The following is a 7,081-nucleotide window of genomic DNA, read 5'->3' as shown; positions in this document are numbered from 1 at the left end:
TATTAAATGTGAATTAAGGTTTCTTGACCACTTTTAATGGTTTATTTTGACACGGTTTGTCGTCTATATGCGACATAAATGTGTTCAGGACATACAGATCATTGTAGGTTAACGTAAGCTCTCTAACGGTAGAGTTAGCTTGTTGACCCATTATAACCTATTGAAAACACATAGCAACTAAATCGCTAGCCCACTGAAATGAACTACTATCGTGTTTCTGTAGAACATGACTTGTTGTCAACATAAAAACATTGAAACGGATTGTTGTGTATGCCACCTGAACATACTTGGGCTAGATAAACCACTGGATAATCTGAAGCACTAGACTGTCTTGCTAACTAGCAGGCTATGTAGGCAACAAACTTGGACTGGTCCGAGCTTGCTTCTGCCATTGTAAGTCCACATCTGGCAGCACATCTGGCATATGTGTACGCACAAAGTGCGGTTAACATAACAAACCAAACGATTTCCGACTAAAACAAATAGCCTAACGTTATCAAGCCAGGCACAATTGCTAGCCTAGGCTACGTGAATTAAACGCAGACCACGAGAGACCTAGATAGCTAAGCTGTAAATAAAGCTAACTTCACTGAATCAATGTCAACTCCCGCTGTTGATCCCCGTCTTTTGGCAGGCGATTAGGCATAACATTTAAGTCTACCACCGTTAATAGCCTATTGTGAAACTCATAGCCTGCTTCATCTAAAGTTACAGCCAGGATTTATATTGTAATACTCCAGACACTTAGACACACTTGAGGGAAATTTCCCGTGCTTTATTTATCAACCAAGTAGCCTAGCTTATATCACAACCGAGTTGCTGTCTTAGCCACAACTCACGCTTTTAACAGAGCATTATTTCACGGACCTCTCTGTCCAACTCCTTCACTCTCCGACTCCGACCTGCTCAAACAAACAAACGCAAACACACATACCTAAAACTCCACCCCTAAGTTCCCCTTAAAGGGACACAACTATTTCAGGAACAGGTAACAGAACACATCACACACAAGAGGATATCACAATATGATATCAATGTAATTCGGCTACACAGCCTGCCGAAATGACCGTTGAATTTTTTTGATCAATTTATTTATGAAAAATATAGACCTAATCATTCAGCCAATAACGTCGGCGTCGCCTAACTGTGATTTTTGTGTGCAATGCACACCCTAGCTCTTCTACAGTCACGATAATGCAATACAATTATGATGTTTAACGTAGGTAGGCAATGTGAGCCTGCATGATAGACAGTAAAAGAATGAATGACCTCTGAAGATTTCACCATTTCTAAAAAAGTAAATGTATCCACGCATATTGTCTACTCAAATGATCTCTTGCTGTGATCCCTCGTGCTCTCATCCTAAATTGCAGAGTTTATTGTAGCAAAAAAAAAAAAAAAAAACATTCATGGTTTAACCATGCATGACTTCATATCACAACATAATATCGATGTTACAGTAGGTTATAAAATAAACTAAGCCTAGTTTGCCTTTGGACTGTTCAAGAGCTCCATGCTGGTGTGTTATCTATATATGATCAGTTTGGAAATTGTCCTTCTGTTTATCAACACTCAAGTCTGATTCAATTACCACCTAGGAACCTCCACCTAATTTAGCAACCTACATAGCAGAGTATAACCACTATGAATACCCTATGATAAACCTAACAGCTATCTCAATTACCCTTGCAACAATATAGAAATCATCGCAATCACCCTAGTTAACAAAGACCACTTTCCATTCAATTCAACTTTCCATTTCCACTTTCTCTCCATCCATTTACTTCCAACTATGTATTCCTTCATTAAACGGTCCTCCTATCAACATCCATTAATCTACCTATACATCCATTAAACTATTTGTCTATCAACATTCATTAAACTATCTGTCTTATCAACATCCATTAAACTGTCTACCTCTACACAGCCCTTAAACTCGTCTATTAAACTATCTGCCTATCAACATTTATTAGATAGATAGATAGATAGATAGATACTTTATTGATCCCCAAGGGGAAATTCAAGGTCCCAGCAGCTTAAGACACCACACACAACATACAGTACAATGTAAACAGGAAAAATAAAAGCAAATCAACAATCAACATGACTAAAGGAGCAGTAAAATACTATAGATAAGGTATGCATGAATGTACTGAGGATTGGTACTGTGATCCAGTCTGAGGTGTGTGTCAAGTTGGTAGTGCAAATAAGTCCAACAGTACAACAGTGCAAGATTAAATTCTAGTGACCAGCAATAAATATGTACAGTACAAAAAGTAAGCATAGTAATAATAATAACAGTGAGTACTAGTATAAATAAACCACGTCAACCTAGCAACCATATATGTCTTAGCAACACCTAACTCTCAATTACCTATTTATAGATCAGTGGTAAATCCTCATTCGCTCAGTTTTACCCCATCTCTCTTTTTTTATATTATTTGTGTTAACTACAAATTATATTGTACATTTCATTTTTGGCATTTTCATGCACTGGTAATTCCTTGGAATTGCATTTCTAGTTATTATTATTATTCCGCTTACCACTTTTTCCGTACGCAATTTCTCTTCAACCGTTTAACTTAGAAACTTCATTCAAACTCTGTAATGTAGGTCTTCTAATGGATTAGGTTGCTATGACTTTTCCACTATGTAACTTTTATACTTTTTAAACTATAAATTAAAAACTATTAAAAATGTCCCCATAGACTTAACATTGTGATCATGACATCATAGAATCTTTATGCAAATGTGAACCACTCAGAGCAAATCAGAAGCCTGCGTTGTACACAGAGGCGGGAGTAACAAAAAAATCAGAAAACAATGGCGGCGGCCCTGAGGGTCGTAACTGGAAATATTAAATGTGAGTTAAGGTTTCTTGACCACTTTTAATGGTTTATTTTGACACGGTTTGTTGTTTATATGCGACATAAATGTGTTCAGGACATGCAGATCATTGTAGGTTAACGTAAGCTCTCTCTAAGCTTGCTTCTGCTATTATTAGTCCACATCTGGCAGCACATCTGGCATATATGTATGCACAAAGTGCGGTTAACGTAACAAACCAAACGATTTCCGACTAAAACAAATATCCTAACGTTATCAAGCCAGGCACAATTGCTAGCCTAGGCTACTTGAATTAAAATAACGCAGCCCACGAGAGACCTAGATAGTTCAGCTGTAAATAAAGCTAACTTCACTGAATCAATGTCAACTCCCAGTGTTGATCCCCGTCTTTTGTCAGGCGATTATAACACTTAAATGTTCACCACCGTTAATAGCCTATTGTGAAACTCATAGCCTGCTTCATCTAAAGTTAGGCTACAGCCAGGATGAATATTGTAATACTGTCACACTTGAATGAAACTTCCCGTGCTTTATTTATCAACCAAGTAGCTTATATCACAACCGAGTTGCTGTCTTAGCCACAACTCACGCTTGTTATGTTTGATGTAAAGACACGGACACGTTTCACTGCAGCTTCACTTTACTCCAGCCTTCAACATATGAACAACGTGAGTCCCTAAAACCAAAACCGAAACTCCCGGTACGCGCATGCGCACCTACACATACATCACATCTCCCCTCTTTTAGTTCTTTTTTTTTTTCTTTCTTCAAACATGTATTTTAAAACACATTTCTCCAATAAACATATCTAGACTAAACATGTCTCATTTAACATAATGGGTATTATTCTAACACACACTTAATACTATACCCATCTAGTCCATAACACTGTTTTTACACCAAGTACCATTAGAACTCATGACATGCCTAAGCAATGCAAATTTAACAACTGGATTCCATGTTACATTCCCAGAACAGTTTCTTTGTAATTGAACCTTACTTAGATTGTGAGTAATTCAAACAAGTGTTCTTATGCAATCAGTCCATATATTTCATTGGAACTTTGACCTGTCTACCAGACCTAGTTGTCTGTAAGGGTGTTTGTTGTTGATTGGCATTCATCTCAGTCTGGGCTATAGGTGTACAGTGCTGTTCAGTCTGTTTTTCAGGAGGCTGTTCTCCTGAAACTGCCTCTGCAATGTCTGTCATGATATTCTCCTTCTCGACTGTCTTCCTGAGATGTCTTCGATTGCGGCGGTACAGCCCTCCTTCTGGTGTGCGAACTATGTAGGATCTTGGTTGCTCATGCTCTTTTTCAACAACAGCTGGCTGCCAAGTTTCCCCTCTTTGTATTCTGACTCTCTCACCAGATTGCAGATCAGGTAAGAGCCTTGTTTGCCGGTCATAGTAGAGCTTCTGAGTTCTTTGTCTTTCCTTCAGCTTGTCACACACCTGATAAGTTTGCTCAGTGGTCAGCAATGACGTGGAGGTGGGACGTCTTGACTTTAGACGTCGTCCCATTAATAGCTGTGCTGGAGACAGCCCTATGCCATCCAGTGGTGTGTTTCTATACTCTAAGAGAGCAAGATACGGATCACCATTGCTGCACAGTGACTTCTTGAGCAAATTCTTTATGGTCTGCACTGTTCTCTCTGCTTGACCATTTGATTGAGGAAAGTTTGGGCTAGATGTCATATGTTTGAACTCCCAACTTTCTGCAAAACTCTTGAACTCGGCACTTGCATACTGTGGGCCGTTGTCAGATATGACAATGTCTGCAATTCCATGCCTTGCGAATATGGATTTCATTGCATTGATGACACCTCGACTGGTTGTCTCAGACAGCTTGTAGATTTCTGGATACTTTGAAAAGTAGTCTACGCATAGTAGGAATTCAGATCCATTGTGATGGAAGAGATCAGTGCCTATCTTCTCCCATGGCCTCTCTGGTAATGGATGTGAGAGCAGTGGTTCTCTTGGGTTGCTTTTCTGATGCTGATTGCACACTGCACACTGGGATACGATTTCTTCTATTGCAGCGTTCATTCCAGGCCAATAAAGAATGTCTCTTGCTCTGGCTTTGCACTTGACTATTCCCAGGTGCGACTCATGTATTCTGCTTAGCATTTCTGCTCTGAGTTGTTTTGGGACAATGAGCTTGTCTGCTTTGAACAACAGTCCATCTGAATAGCTCACTTCCTCTCTGAAGGTCCAGTATGGCTGTATTATTTTCGGCACTGCTCCTTTTCCCTCTGGCCATCCACTTGCAATGATGTTCTTCAGCATTTGCATTTCTATGTCCTCTGCAGAGGCTCTTTTAAACATTTCCTGTTTTTCCTCTGTCATGGGTAGCTGTCTTGTGATGCAGTTCACTACCACGTCTTCATCTAGCAGCTCTTCCTCTGTCTCATCAAGATACGAACGGCTTAGAGCATCAGCAATGTGTAGTTCTTTGCCTGGCTTGTATGTGACTCTGAGACTGTACTTCTGTAGCCTCAGCATCATTCTTTGCAGTCTCATCGGTGCTTGGTGGAGAGGCTTCTTGAAGATACTCTCCAGTGGCTTGTGATCACTTTCAACATCTATCACTTTGCCATAGACATATTGATGAAATTTCTCACAGCCATATACTATGGCCAGTAATTCTTTTTCAATTTGCGCATATCTGCGCTGGCAGTCAGTGAGTGCACGTGAGGCGTACGCCACAGGTTTGCCTTCCTGCAGTATGACTGCGCCCATACCTTCTGAGCTTGCATCCACTGAAAGCATCACAGGCTTGCTGACATCAAAGAACTTCAAGGTAGGGGCATTTGTGACGAGTCTTTTCAGCTCTTCAAAACTCTTCATCTGTGCTTGTTCCCAATGCCACTCTGTATCCTTCTCAAGCAATTTCCTTAGTGGTGCACTGACGTCAGATAGGTTCTTGATGAACTTTGCAAGGTATTGAATCATGCCCATAAATCTGAGAAGTTCTTGCTTGTCAGTGGGTGGTGGAAGCTGAACCACAGCTCTGACTTTTTCATCATCAGGTTTCAATCCATTTACACTGAGAATGTGCCCTATGTATTTAATTTCTGTCATTCTGATGTTGCATTTGTTCTTGTTTAATTTGAGATTGTATTCTCTGGTGCGCTCCAGCAGTTTCACTAACCTCCCGTCATGTTGCTCAAGTGAGTCTCCCCATACCAGCAGATCATCAATGATGTTGACCACTCCATCCAGGCCCTCTATCATCTGAGCAACAGACCTCTGGAACACTTCTGAAGCTGAAGATATTCCGAATGGTAACCGTAGGAAACGGTAGCGCCCTATTGGAGTGTTCATCGTGCACAGCCGGGAACTATCATCATCAAGTTCAATTTGCCAAAATCCTTGATTGGCATCTAATACTGAAAAGTATTTTGCATTGGGCATACGGCTTACTACTTCTTCAACAGTCAACAATGGGTAATGTTCTCTTTTTATGGCTCTGTTTAGGTCCTTTGGGTCCATGCAGATGCGGATTTTCTTCGGTGTGACCACTGTCACCATGCTGTTAACCCATTCCGTTGGTTCTATTTGTCTTGCAATGACACCCAACTGTTCCATTCGATGTAATTCTTCAATTACTTTTTCTCTTAGTGCAACTGGAATTTTCCTTGGTGCATGAACCACTGGCCTGACAGTGCTGTCAATCTGTATGTGATGCTGTCCAGGTAAGCAACCTAATCCAGAAAACAAATCTTCAAAGTCCTTCAAAATAGTTGTGTCTGTCCCTATTTCATAAAGTCTCTTGACAAGGCCTAGTTTTTGACATGCTGTTCTTCCTAATATTGCAGGAGCATCTTTCTCTATGATTTCAAACTCAAGCTTGTACTTCTGCCCCTTGTATTCACATGTGATGCTTGTCTTCCCCAGTGATGCCATCTTGTGACCTGTGTATGACACCAACTTGCACTTGGATGATGACAGTTTTCCTTTTATGTCCAGTGAACTGAATGTTTTCTCTGACATTACGTTGCATTCAGCACCTGTATCCAGCTTGAATGTCACATTTCTTCTGTTTATTTGCAGATGTTCAGTCCACATTTCCTCATCATCTGTGTTGACAGTTTGAATGCATTTCTCATAGTTGACTTCAAGTGTGCCAATAAACATGTCTGAACTACAGTCATCTTGCTCTACGGTGTGCATGTTCTTGTTGCTTTGTGAATTGCACATTTTTGCATAATGATTTCTCTTGTGACATGAGTTA

Source organism: Sardina pilchardus, chromosome 6 (genome assembly GCF_963854185.1).
Source record: "Sardina pilchardus chromosome 6, fSarPil1.1, whole genome shotgun sequence".
Taxonomy (NCBI): domain Eukaryota; kingdom Metazoa; phylum Chordata; class Actinopteri; order Clupeiformes; family Clupeidae; genus Sardina; species Sardina pilchardus.
Note: the sequence above shows the minus strand (reverse complement) of the source record.